This window comes from Denticeps clupeoides, unplaced genomic scaffold (assembly GCF_900700375.1).
Source record: "Denticeps clupeoides unplaced genomic scaffold, fDenClu1.1, whole genome shotgun sequence".
Lineage (NCBI taxonomy): Eukaryota > Metazoa > Chordata > Actinopteri > Clupeiformes > Denticipitidae > Denticeps > Denticeps clupeoides.
In genome coordinates this window covers 52,892-63,577 of record NW_021630086.1, presented here as the reverse complement: position 1 = coordinate 63,577, position 10,686 = coordinate 52,892, and the positions used below count along the sequence as shown (strand labels likewise).

The 10,686-nt window shown below is 49.3% G+C and overlaps 1 long non-coding RNA gene and 2 pseudogenes across 1 annotated transcript; 2 read left to right on the top strand and 1 right to left on the bottom strand.

Annotated features, from left to right (window-relative positions):
• Positions 1-3,380: 3,380 nt before the first annotated feature.
• On the top strand, positions 3,381-8,482 carry LOC114782616 (solute carrier family 41 member 1-like; annotated as a pseudogene).
• On the top strand, positions 3,872-4,415 carry LOC114782646 (uncharacterized). The gene is made up of 3 exons (XR_003748094.1): positions 3,872-3,955; positions 4,073-4,094; positions 4,212-4,415. It is a non-coding gene; the product is annotated as an uncharacterized LOC114782646 (long non-coding RNA).
• A 72-nt stretch (positions 8,483-8,554) lies between the features above and the next one.
• On the bottom strand, positions 8,555-9,992 carry LOC114782648 (carbohydrate sulfotransferase 11-like; annotated as a pseudogene).
• Positions 9,993-10,686: the final 694 nt, after the last annotated feature.

The following is a 10,686-nucleotide window of genomic DNA, read 5'->3' as shown; positions in this document are numbered from 1 at the left end:
ATCGATGGGCATGGCATATATCACCTGTATATCAGCACAGCTAGAATGCTATATCATTTTATCAGTGAATGAGACCAGAATAATCTGATGAATGGCATATATCAGACATTATTACATGCGTTTGTAACTTATAATTTTCCAATTCAGTCATGAAATCCACTGAATATCACAACAAAGTTCAATTTATAAGTTCTAATTATTATTAAAGACATTATTAAATAAAAATTTTAATAAAATGATTTTTAAGACATTAAGACATTATTACTAAGAGATTACAAGCACATCTTACAGGATCTGCTACTGATGGCCTGGTATCAGATACCACAGCAGATACCTTCAGAGGCCTTGGGTTATGATGAGTAAGTCTCCAATGAAAGGTGAGTGGTCATTAAGTGTAAACATTAGAAGAGGTGAAAAGCTGAAAACTCCATCCAGTCAATCCATCACCATTCTCTCTGTCCAGATCCATTTTCTGTCCTGTTTAAGGCTGGTTCACTCTCTGCTCTTCACAGACTCCCCACTGTGACAGCTGTGGAAATGGAAGGAAGGGGAATTATGGGACGTGGGGCCACTGAATTAAGGCCATCTGTTTGACAGCGTCCCTCAGGCTTGTGTCCCTTGCAGACACACAGTGGTCTGGAAAAAAACGAGGAAGAAATCCACAGGAGTCCAGCTGAGCCAGCTGCAGCTAGTTAAGGGACAGACAAGTTCTGACCAGAACACACTAACTGGACCCGTGACCCTCAGTGCTCAACTTAATAAGAGGACACGTGGTGTCATGCAGCACAAAATGAAAGAGGAGTAAAATAATAACCCTCTCAGATTAAACCCTGACTTATGTCTTCCACTTACTGGGCAATTTATCAACTTGTGTGTGTGTGTGTGTGTGTGTATGTGTGTGTGTGTGTGAAATGTAACACATTGAGCTTCATGTTGAAAACTAAACTCTTTCATTGTTTAAGAACTTCGCCCAGTAGGACTTTGTTCAACAAATAATCCACTGATTAAAGTTTTATCTTCTGGAGAAGTTCACTCTGGAAGAGAAATGGGAAACAGTCAGATTTACACAGTTTTCCTGTTTCATCATGAAGTGTTTTTATGACACGAGTAAAATTCAGAAAATTGCAAAAGTATTCGGCCCCCTTGAACTTTTCCACATTTTGTCTCATTACAGCCACAAACATGAATCTATTTCATTGGAATTCCAAGTGAAAGACCAATACAAAGTGAACACGTGAGAAGTGGCAGGAAAATCATACAGGAACAAGACACTTAACCCTGAGTGTCTCCAGGGGGACTGTCCCTGTCACTACTGATTGTAAGATGCTCTGGATAAGGGCGTCTGGTAAATAATGAAACATGTATAAATGTAAGACCACATTTTTTCTTTGCTGCTGCCTGCTTCTGACATCACTGGAAGTCGACTTCTTGATGAATGGAGATGCTTTATTTCATTTAGACAGACACACACACCTCATTGTGTCAACTGCGTCAGATCAGACAGGAGGAAAGACATCAGACACACAGTGGAGAGACGGTGATGACTTACTGAACACGCTGTGTGTGTATGAAGCGAGATTTATTCAAAATTGCATCCACTCAGTGCTTTATCACCATCACCATAATGATCACCATCATTATCAACCGCGGTCATAATTACACAGGTTCTGGTGGCTGGTGATGAGAGAGCTCCACATCACATGACGCAGTGAGACCACATGACCACAGAGATGAGGCGCAGGTGATCAGTTTACTAAATGTATTCAGCAAATGAACATGAGGTGTTCTCCACCTCTGTAAACTGGAAAATGTGTAAAGTACATCAGAGACAACTCAGATAGGACTGAAGTTTTGGTGATCAGTCCTAAAACAGCGAGACACAGATTAAGAGACTATAGATTCTGGCGCTGGTTTCTCAGCTGTTCCTACTACATCAGTGAAAAATTTGCATGATCTGCAAAATATTTCCATCTCCTCCTCTAATGCAGAGGAATTAGAACAACTCTTTTTTTTCTCTGGTTGCTCTGCTGTTTCACTAAACAAAACCGCACATGACGGTACGGACACGTTACTGCTGTGTTGTCTTCTGTGCAGTGGCTTCCAGTCCGATTTTGCCCAGCACGGTGTTGCTCCAGGATGTCTTAGTAGAGCGGCCGTGGTGGCAGTGCTGGCCATCAGGGAGCCGCTATCAAAATGTAGGAGACTCACGGAACTTGTTGGAGATTATTCCCCTCCTGGGAAGAGGAGGGATCTCCGACAGCACTGGCAGAGACCCACGTGAGGCCATGGAGCTGCTGGTGTGCCGAGGACAGGTGGCCATTTATTTATAACCAGTGTTCCACACTCACCCACTCACACATGCACATAAACGTCTGCCTCGAATACCTCAAGATGGTGTGCAAATTCAGAGGAGAGGACTGACCATGGCACCATGGGGAAATGATCATCTGTCATCGATGGTGGATGAATGAAAGGAATATAAACCTGGAGTAAAGCCCCATGTTCTTCATGTAGGAACATGGTAGTAATGGTAGTATCCTTGAAGGTAACGCCGTCATACATGAACCAGAAGACGTGTCCCTGAGCAAGACACTGTCTCCAGGGGGACTGTCCCTGTAAGGTGCTCTGGATAAATGAATGACTGAGAGCAGGTGTCCACCTGCTGGTCTCCGCTGTGCACTGCAATAGCTCTGTTCGGTTTTCTTTGTAGATTTAAACTTCATGTACATTTATTCGGAATCTGGGTGTTTTAAAGAAAATATTCAGTATTACTCCATTCTATAAAAACGTGTAAAAGCTTAGAAAACAGTGCAGATGAACTGGAAGGTGAAAGAACAAAATTGGATTGAAAATTCCATCTAGAAGGTGAAATAAGCAGACATCAGATTTGATTAGAAAGAGGTGGAAGTGGTTTAATATGGTGGGATATGGTGGAGTATCAGACAGTGTTCAAGCCTGGTGCACCTTTAAAAGTGGGATGTGAGGCTCTTAATCTGCCAACGGGGCTGAAATTTAAGATGCAGCTCAGCCGAAAGTGTCCCTGGCCTACAGACGTCCCCCACTGTGTCCTTCATGAGGAGCCTCCATCGGTGAGGAACAGGCTGGGCTCAGGTCAGTTCTCTCTCCTTCATCCGGACGCGTTATTTAACTCTCTTGAGTTTTCAACTTTCCTGTATTAAAAAAACTGAAATTAAACAGGACATTGAACGAAAGAAATGGTAAATACGTGGCTGTCAGCGATATGAAATCTGATCCGCGTTCTGCTTTTCCTCCTAAATTTCGGACACGTATTCACTACCGACTCGTTCATCTCGCGAGATCTGACGCGATTCCGTACTCTCGCGAGACGTGCTGCAGACAAGGCTCTGGCTCGCGGGGAACATGGCGGCGTCCATATGATCGTTGTCGGTAGAAACTGAGCTCGCCCAACTGCCTCCGCGACTGAGTAACAAGCCGTTCCTGTATCATTAAAAACACACCGTGCTGAGTTTTATTACACAGTGAGGGTTGCAGCATGGGGCGAGCAGTTTAAAGTGTAACTGTGAAATGATGTAATGTGAAGATCTGACACGCACCCACTTCATCACGTTTCAGAGTTATTGATCTGCAGAAGAGTAAAATATTAACAAATTGAATCAGTCATCTAATAAACACCTTTATTTTCAGATGTTTGAATATGTGTAGAACATGTATGAAGGTGTTCATGTCCTTCATGGACCTGTGATTCATGTCCTGCATGTCCATGTATGAAGGTGTTCATGTCCTGCCTAGACCTGTGATTCATGTCCTGCATATCCATGTATGAAGGTGTTCACGTCCTGCATGTCCATGTATGAAGGTGTTCATGTCCTGCATGTCCAGGTATGAAGGTGTTCATGTCCTGCCTAGACCTGTGATTAATGTCCTGTATGTCCATGTATGAAGGTGTTCACGTCCTGCATGTTCATGTATGAAGGTGTTCATGTCCTGCATGTCCAGGTATGAAGGTGTTCATGTCCTGCCTAGACCTGTGATTAATGTCCTGTATGTCCATGTATGAAGGTGTTCACGTCCTGCATGTTCATGTATGAAGGTGTTCATGTCCATACATAAAGGTGTTCATGTCCTGCATGTCCAGGTATGAAGGTGTTCATGTCCTGCCTAGACCTGTGATTAATGTCCTGTATGTCCATGTATGAAGGTGTTCACGTCCTGCATGATCATGTATGAAGGTGTTCATGTCCTGCATGTCCAGGTATGAAGGTGTTCATGTCCTGCCTAGACCTGTGATTAATGTCCTGTATGTCCATGTATGAAGGTGTTCACGTCCTGCATGTTCATGTATGAAGGTGTTCATGTCCTACATGTCCATACATAAAGGTGTTCATGTCCTGCATGTCCATGTATGAAGGTGTTCATGTCCTGCACCCTCCTCTGACCTGCAGCTGACAAGCACCATGCCAGGAGATGAGCTTCGTCAGAGGAAGGGAGGGGCGCGCTCCAAAAAGTCCAAAAAGGCAAGGGCCAGAGGACAGTCCGGTGTCACCAGTGAGAGCTTGGTGGATGACTGGGATGGCCCCGATGCCCAGCTGCTGCCCCCTTCTGCACCTCCAACTAAAATCTCCAAACGACTCCTGGCTACAACTGAAGAAGAATCGGTCTCCTCCATTTGCCTCCAGGTGGTCGTCCCCTACCTGCTGGCCGGGATGGGGATGGTGATGGCCGGCATGGTGCTGGACAGTGTCCAGGTGAGCAAGGCCGAGGAGGAGATTCAGATGTATTCAGATACACACACATCAGCTGATCAGTGGACATTTACCGACAACCTTTAACCATTACATTTTATAAGTCAGCTATTTGGATAAACAGGTCATCGTTCTCGTGGCTTCTGGAGAAAAAGTTTCTAATTGTAGTTTAGATGCTCTCCAGCGCCACCTGCTGACAAGAGGTGCCTCTGGTTTCAGCTGAATCATGGCTCCGTCAGCAGCCGGTGCTGTGCTGCTTCTCTCTTTAAATGCCGGTCGGTGACAGCCAGCGGGGTCACATGTCGGGAGGGAGAGGGGTGGAGCCACCGCTAGGAAGGGACATGTGTTTCTGTCAGGTTCTCCACCTGTTAGAGCAGAGAGACAGGAGCAGCAGTGGAAAGAGTGAGTCACGGTGTGGGTGACGTAGACGCCGGACCCAGAGCTGCAGCTGAGAGGTGCCTGGACATGATGGAGTGATGGACATCTTTGGGCTGTAGGCCCGCCCCCCATCTGTCTTCATCGGCTACAAGACTCTTTGGTCTCAGGGTGACCACATCAGGTGACGGTTCCTTCAGCCACAGGGGAGAACTCAGGACATGGGCTAACGGTGGCCATGGTGGTCACACAGCTGGAGCTGCAGCTCTGCTACCAGGGCCGGAAGCTGCGGGGGCTTCACCTGTAAACTGACCCGCTCCGCCCACGGATTCTTCCCGGAGAGCTCCTGCCTCATCGCCAGCCAGGTGCTCCTGCCGTACCTGGTGGCAGGGCTGGGCATGGTGGCAGCCGGCATCGTCATGGACATCGTACAAGTACGCCACTTTATATCATGATGGATGATGACTTCTGTCTTCATGACTGAGGTCCAGCTCATTCTGTTCGGATTTCTCCCCTTCTGCCCCGCTGGCTGTTAAGTGACTTAGTAACTTTCTTTTCGGGGGGTGGTGGCCACGTGTGGCTGCTGCTGATCACTCATCCACCCGTCCCGCTGGGATCCGACAGCTTAATGTTCCACCGGCGGGGACAGAGATCTGTTGTTCCATCACTAGAACTGGGCCACATGGGACTGCATGTGACAGAAGCCACACTCAGCAGGGACTCAAAATAGACTCTTATCTCCTCCACCTTCCCACTGAGTGTAGATCTCTGGAACATTATTGTTGCCAAGCTGGGCCGTTTGGGAGTTTTGGCTGTCAAAATTGTTGTGAAAATTTGATCCTGAGTGGGTGTAGGAACATGTAGGCTACAGTGATGTTTCTGGGTTCTTTCAGCACTGGGAGGTGTTTAAAACCATCACTGAGGTCTTCATCCTGGTCCCAGCGCTGGTTGGACTGAAGGGTAATCTGGAGATGACTCTGGCCTCCCGGCTCTCCACCGCCGTGAGTCGAGCACCGCCGCCGCGTTCAGGCCGCCTGCATTCTGCCTGCGAGCGTAACAGTGACTGCTTCTCCTGCACAGGCCAACACTGGACAGCTGGACGACCCCAAGCAGCAGTGGACGATGGTGTGCAGTAACCTGGCCCTCATACAGGTATGTACCGTAGTATTACATCATAACCTAACCTCCATACGCCATATTTCCTGGATGAATCTCATTCAACATGCCAGGAGGAGGATGGGTTCCTCTCGCTGAGCCTTGGTTCTTCTCAAGGTGTCTTGCCACTGTTGATCTTCTGTTCCATTGTGACATTGTAAAAAGCGCTGTATTAATATCAGTCTTTTTAATGTGCTCTGCTGCTCAGGTTCAGGCCACTGTTGTGGGGTTCCTGGCCGCGCTGGCAGCCGTGGTTCTGGGCGCCTTCTCGCGCGGCAGCGTTGAGCTGGACCAGGCGGCGGTGTTGTGTGCCAGCAGTGTCACCACAGCCTTTATCGCTGCACTGTCTTTAGGTAAATGACAGCGCAGCCACTCCACGCCTCTGTGTTATGATGAAGTGTGGCCCTAAACCCACCACCCTTCCTCCAGGCTTGGTGATGATCGGGGTCATCATTGGCTCCAGGAAAGTGGGCATCAATCCGGACAATGTTGCCACGCCCATTGCCGCCAGTCTGGGAGACCTCATCACCCTGTCTTTACTGGCTGGGATCAGCACTACTCTGTTTCAGTACCGAGGTGTGTGTGTGTGTGTGTGTGTGTGTGTTGATCTGATGTTGATGTAATGACACCTTTAGGCCTCCAGGGGTTGCAAGATCTCTGATCTGATCCTGTAGATATCTGGTACCTCTGTCCTCTGGTCTGTCTCTTCTTCATCGCCCTCATCCCGCTGTGGGTGGTCCTCGCCCGCCGCAGCCCACAGATCCAGGAGGTCCTCAGAACCGGGTGGCAGCCTGTCGTTGTGGCCATGTCCATCAGCAGGTACAGGTCAAAGGTCACCAGAGCAGAACCACTCTGTGATGCTGTGTTTGATGGTTGACATCGATGATGAGACTGTTCGTTTCAGCCTCGGGGGTCTTATTCTTGACCAGACTGTGAGTGACCCGAACTTCGAAGGAATGGCCGCTTTCACGCCAGTCATTAACGGTCAGTCGACTCTCAGCGCTGAGCTTACCTGGATTGGGAGTTAGGGGGTGTTCAGTATGTCTATCTGCTCTCTAGGCGTTGGGGGGGAACCTGGTTGCAATCCAAGCCAGCCGGGTCTCCCACTTTCTGCACTTCTGGAGCGTACCGGGGGTCCTGCCCTACAAGATGAAGCAGCACTGGCCCAACCCCTGCGACACCTTCTTCCACTCAGGTCCCGTCCCCACACACTGCTGTCCACTGCTCACCAAGGTCACGGTTAAATACAGAGGACACGTTTAACCGGGGCACCGTGTGCCTGTGCTTGCAGTGTACAACAATGACAAGTCACGTGTCTGCGCTTGTGCCTCTGTAGGTGTCAACTCCAAGTCCGCCAGAGTCCTGTTCCTCCTGGTGATGCCGGGCCACCTGGTGTTCCTGTTCGCATAAGCCTCCTGCAGGGGGGCCACAGCGCCATCACTGTCACCTTCACCTGCTGCTACCTGTGTGCTGCACTGCTGCAGGTACCACCTTGTCCTGACCTGTCCTGTAACCTTCCATCACATCACGCATGACTGTTTTATCAGAACATCAGCAATACCCTTTCTAAACTAAACACATTTTATTCTGATTTTACAGTCAGATCCATAAATATGGGGTCATCAGCACAATTCGGATGTATTTGGCTCTATAGTACTAGTAGACAGTGATGAGAGCTCAGTGTTGCTACCAGTAAAATCACCTAGAAAGCACCAAAAACACATGAGATGTAGTCAAAAAGCTCTGAGAAACGTTTCTCTATCTTGTTTCAACTAGCAAACCACCCCGTCTGGCAACACAGATAACTTAAACCTGAGCATGAAATAACTCGAATTATACGAGCAAAACTGTAAATAAATGGTCTGCTGAGGAACCATGAATAAATGCAGGTAGAAATGCTGTGGCCTCTGGTAAACCCGTTTTCGTCCCAGGTGGCCATCCTGCTGTACGCCGCAGACCTGATCGTTCGCTTGATGTGGCGACGGGGTCTGGATCCAGACAACTTCTCCATCCCGTACCTGACGGCGCTGGGAGACCTGCTGGGGACGGGCTTCCTGGCCCTCTGCTTCCACTTCATCATGCTGGTGAGGGTCTGGGCGTCTGAGAGTCTCACGACGCTTGAAGAAGAAGCTGCTTCCAGGACAGTTCCACTGGACACGGGGCTCAGAGGGTCCATCCCTTCCTGGTCTGTTCACACACACACGGCTACGAGACCGGCACATTGCTGAAACATACGGACTACGAGGGATCGGACAGGAGAAACATCACTTTAACATGAACCGTGTTACTACAAGTCTGAATGAAATTTGAAATCTTCAGTAGATTTATTTACACATCTGTGCCACGCCCAGTGGGTTGATTGTAATTGTGATCAGGATTTATGGGATTAGTTGGAATAAAGAAGGTGAACATGTTCCAGCCATCATTCATTCACAGGCATACGGGACTAAAGGGAAAGACATGAGATGGTGGACGGAACTCTTCTACAAGGACACGGGTCGGCGAGTGATGGCGTAACATGTCACATGGTGCATTTAACATCCCGATACTCGAGTCTGATAGTAATGTTACTGTCCTCAGGTCACATACTTAAAATAAATACATTTACAGCATTTATCCAGAGCACCTTACTCAGTAGTGACAGGGACAGTCCCCCTGGAGACAGCCAGGGTAACGTGTCTCAGGTGGTAAGCAGGTTTGGGACTAAAATGAATGGAGAGTCTGGTTGGTGAAGATCCCTGCTCCACCGACCCCCTCTTTTCAGGCTCCTGGTGGACAACATGTCTCTCGGCGATCAGCTGTCAGCGCAGCTGCAGGTAGGTGGGGGTGGAGTAGTTGAAGAGCAGGAAGTCCATGTGGTAAAGACTGTACAGCCTCCTCTGGTAGAAGGGTCCGATGCTGCTGAAGAAGCCGGCCGCCGTGTCCCCCGTAGTCCGAGAGTCCTTGGCCAGGGCAGGGAAGTGGATTTTGTCCCCGGCGCCAGCCAGCTTCAGGACGTACTGAGCGTCCTGCTGCAGGGTCTCGTATTTGCCCACCACGTCGTAGTGGACGAGGCAGGGGTGGCACAGCTGGTGGACGCGCTCCCAGTGCTCGTTGAAGGGCCCCTGACGCGGGTCCGCGGATCCACCAGGTAATAAAGGAACTCTGCGGAAGGAGACGTCGTGGCCGCGGGGCCTCGGGCGCGGGTGGGTGGCGGCGATGCTGCCGGACGATCTCGGTGCCGTAGCGCCTGTGGAAGGCGCTGTTGTAGCTGCGAGTGAATTTGTTGCGGTAGGCGGAGACCAGGCGCTCGAAGGGGTCGCGCAGAAGACGAACTTCAGGTAGCTTGCGAGGCGGGGTGGATCTCGGAGACGGAGAAGTCGGCCAGCGAGCGGAGGTGGCTGGGCACGTGGGCCTCATTAGCAGGGATGGCCAGCGGCTCCTGATATCGCCCACCGCCGGTCAAGACCATCATCACCCTCTTCCAGTTGGTACAGGCCACCTTGGGGACGTAGCAGTAGCAGGCCATGCTCATCGTCCACAATCAGGTGACGAAGGTCGTCCGGGGTCAGCGCCTGTCTTGAAGGGGTGGGAGCGACAGACCTCCTCCAGCCGCTCCCGCCGACTCTTCAGAGACGCCTGAATTCTGAAAGGTTGTCTACGGACAGGAACAGCGGAGGGAGCAACGTTACGGTTAAAAGGCAAATATCATCCATCTAATCATTGTCCAATAAGAGCAGAGCTCTACTGGAGACTCATATTTACAGAGATCATTAATAGGGAGGAGGTAATAACCTAGCGGGTAACACACTCGCTTATGAACCAGAAGACCAGGTTCAAACCCCACTTACTATTATCGTGTCCCTGAGCAGACACTTAACCCTGAGTGTCTCCGGGGGGGACTGTCCCTGTAACTACTGACTGTAAGTCCCTCTGGATTAGGGCGTCTGGTAAAATTACCAGGAACAATTAATGAAAGAAACATGAAGAGAGTCACCTGATCACTGCTGTAGAGCATCTGTAGGGAGGTTCTGCTGGGTCCTGCTGGGGTGAACTGTTTCTCCCCACAATTACTTCAGCTTCTGAGTATATACACACGAACACAGACTGTTACTGATCAAAAACCAACACCCCCCCTTCATTCAGACGGTTTACCACGGCGTGTACGATGCAGCGTGGTGGAGTGTGTTTAGATGGAGTGTGTATGATGGTAGTGTTGGAGTGTGTATATGATGGCGTGTATGATGTAGTGTTGAGTGTTTATGATGGTGTGTATGATGTAGTGTTGAGTGTGTTTTATGGTGGTGTGTATGATGCGTTGAGTGGTTTATGATGGCGTGTTGAGTGTGTTATGATGGCGTGTATGATGTAGTGTTGAGTGTGTTTATGGTGGTGTGTATATGTAGTGTTGAGTGTGTATATGATGGCGTGTATGATGTTAGTGTTGAGTGTG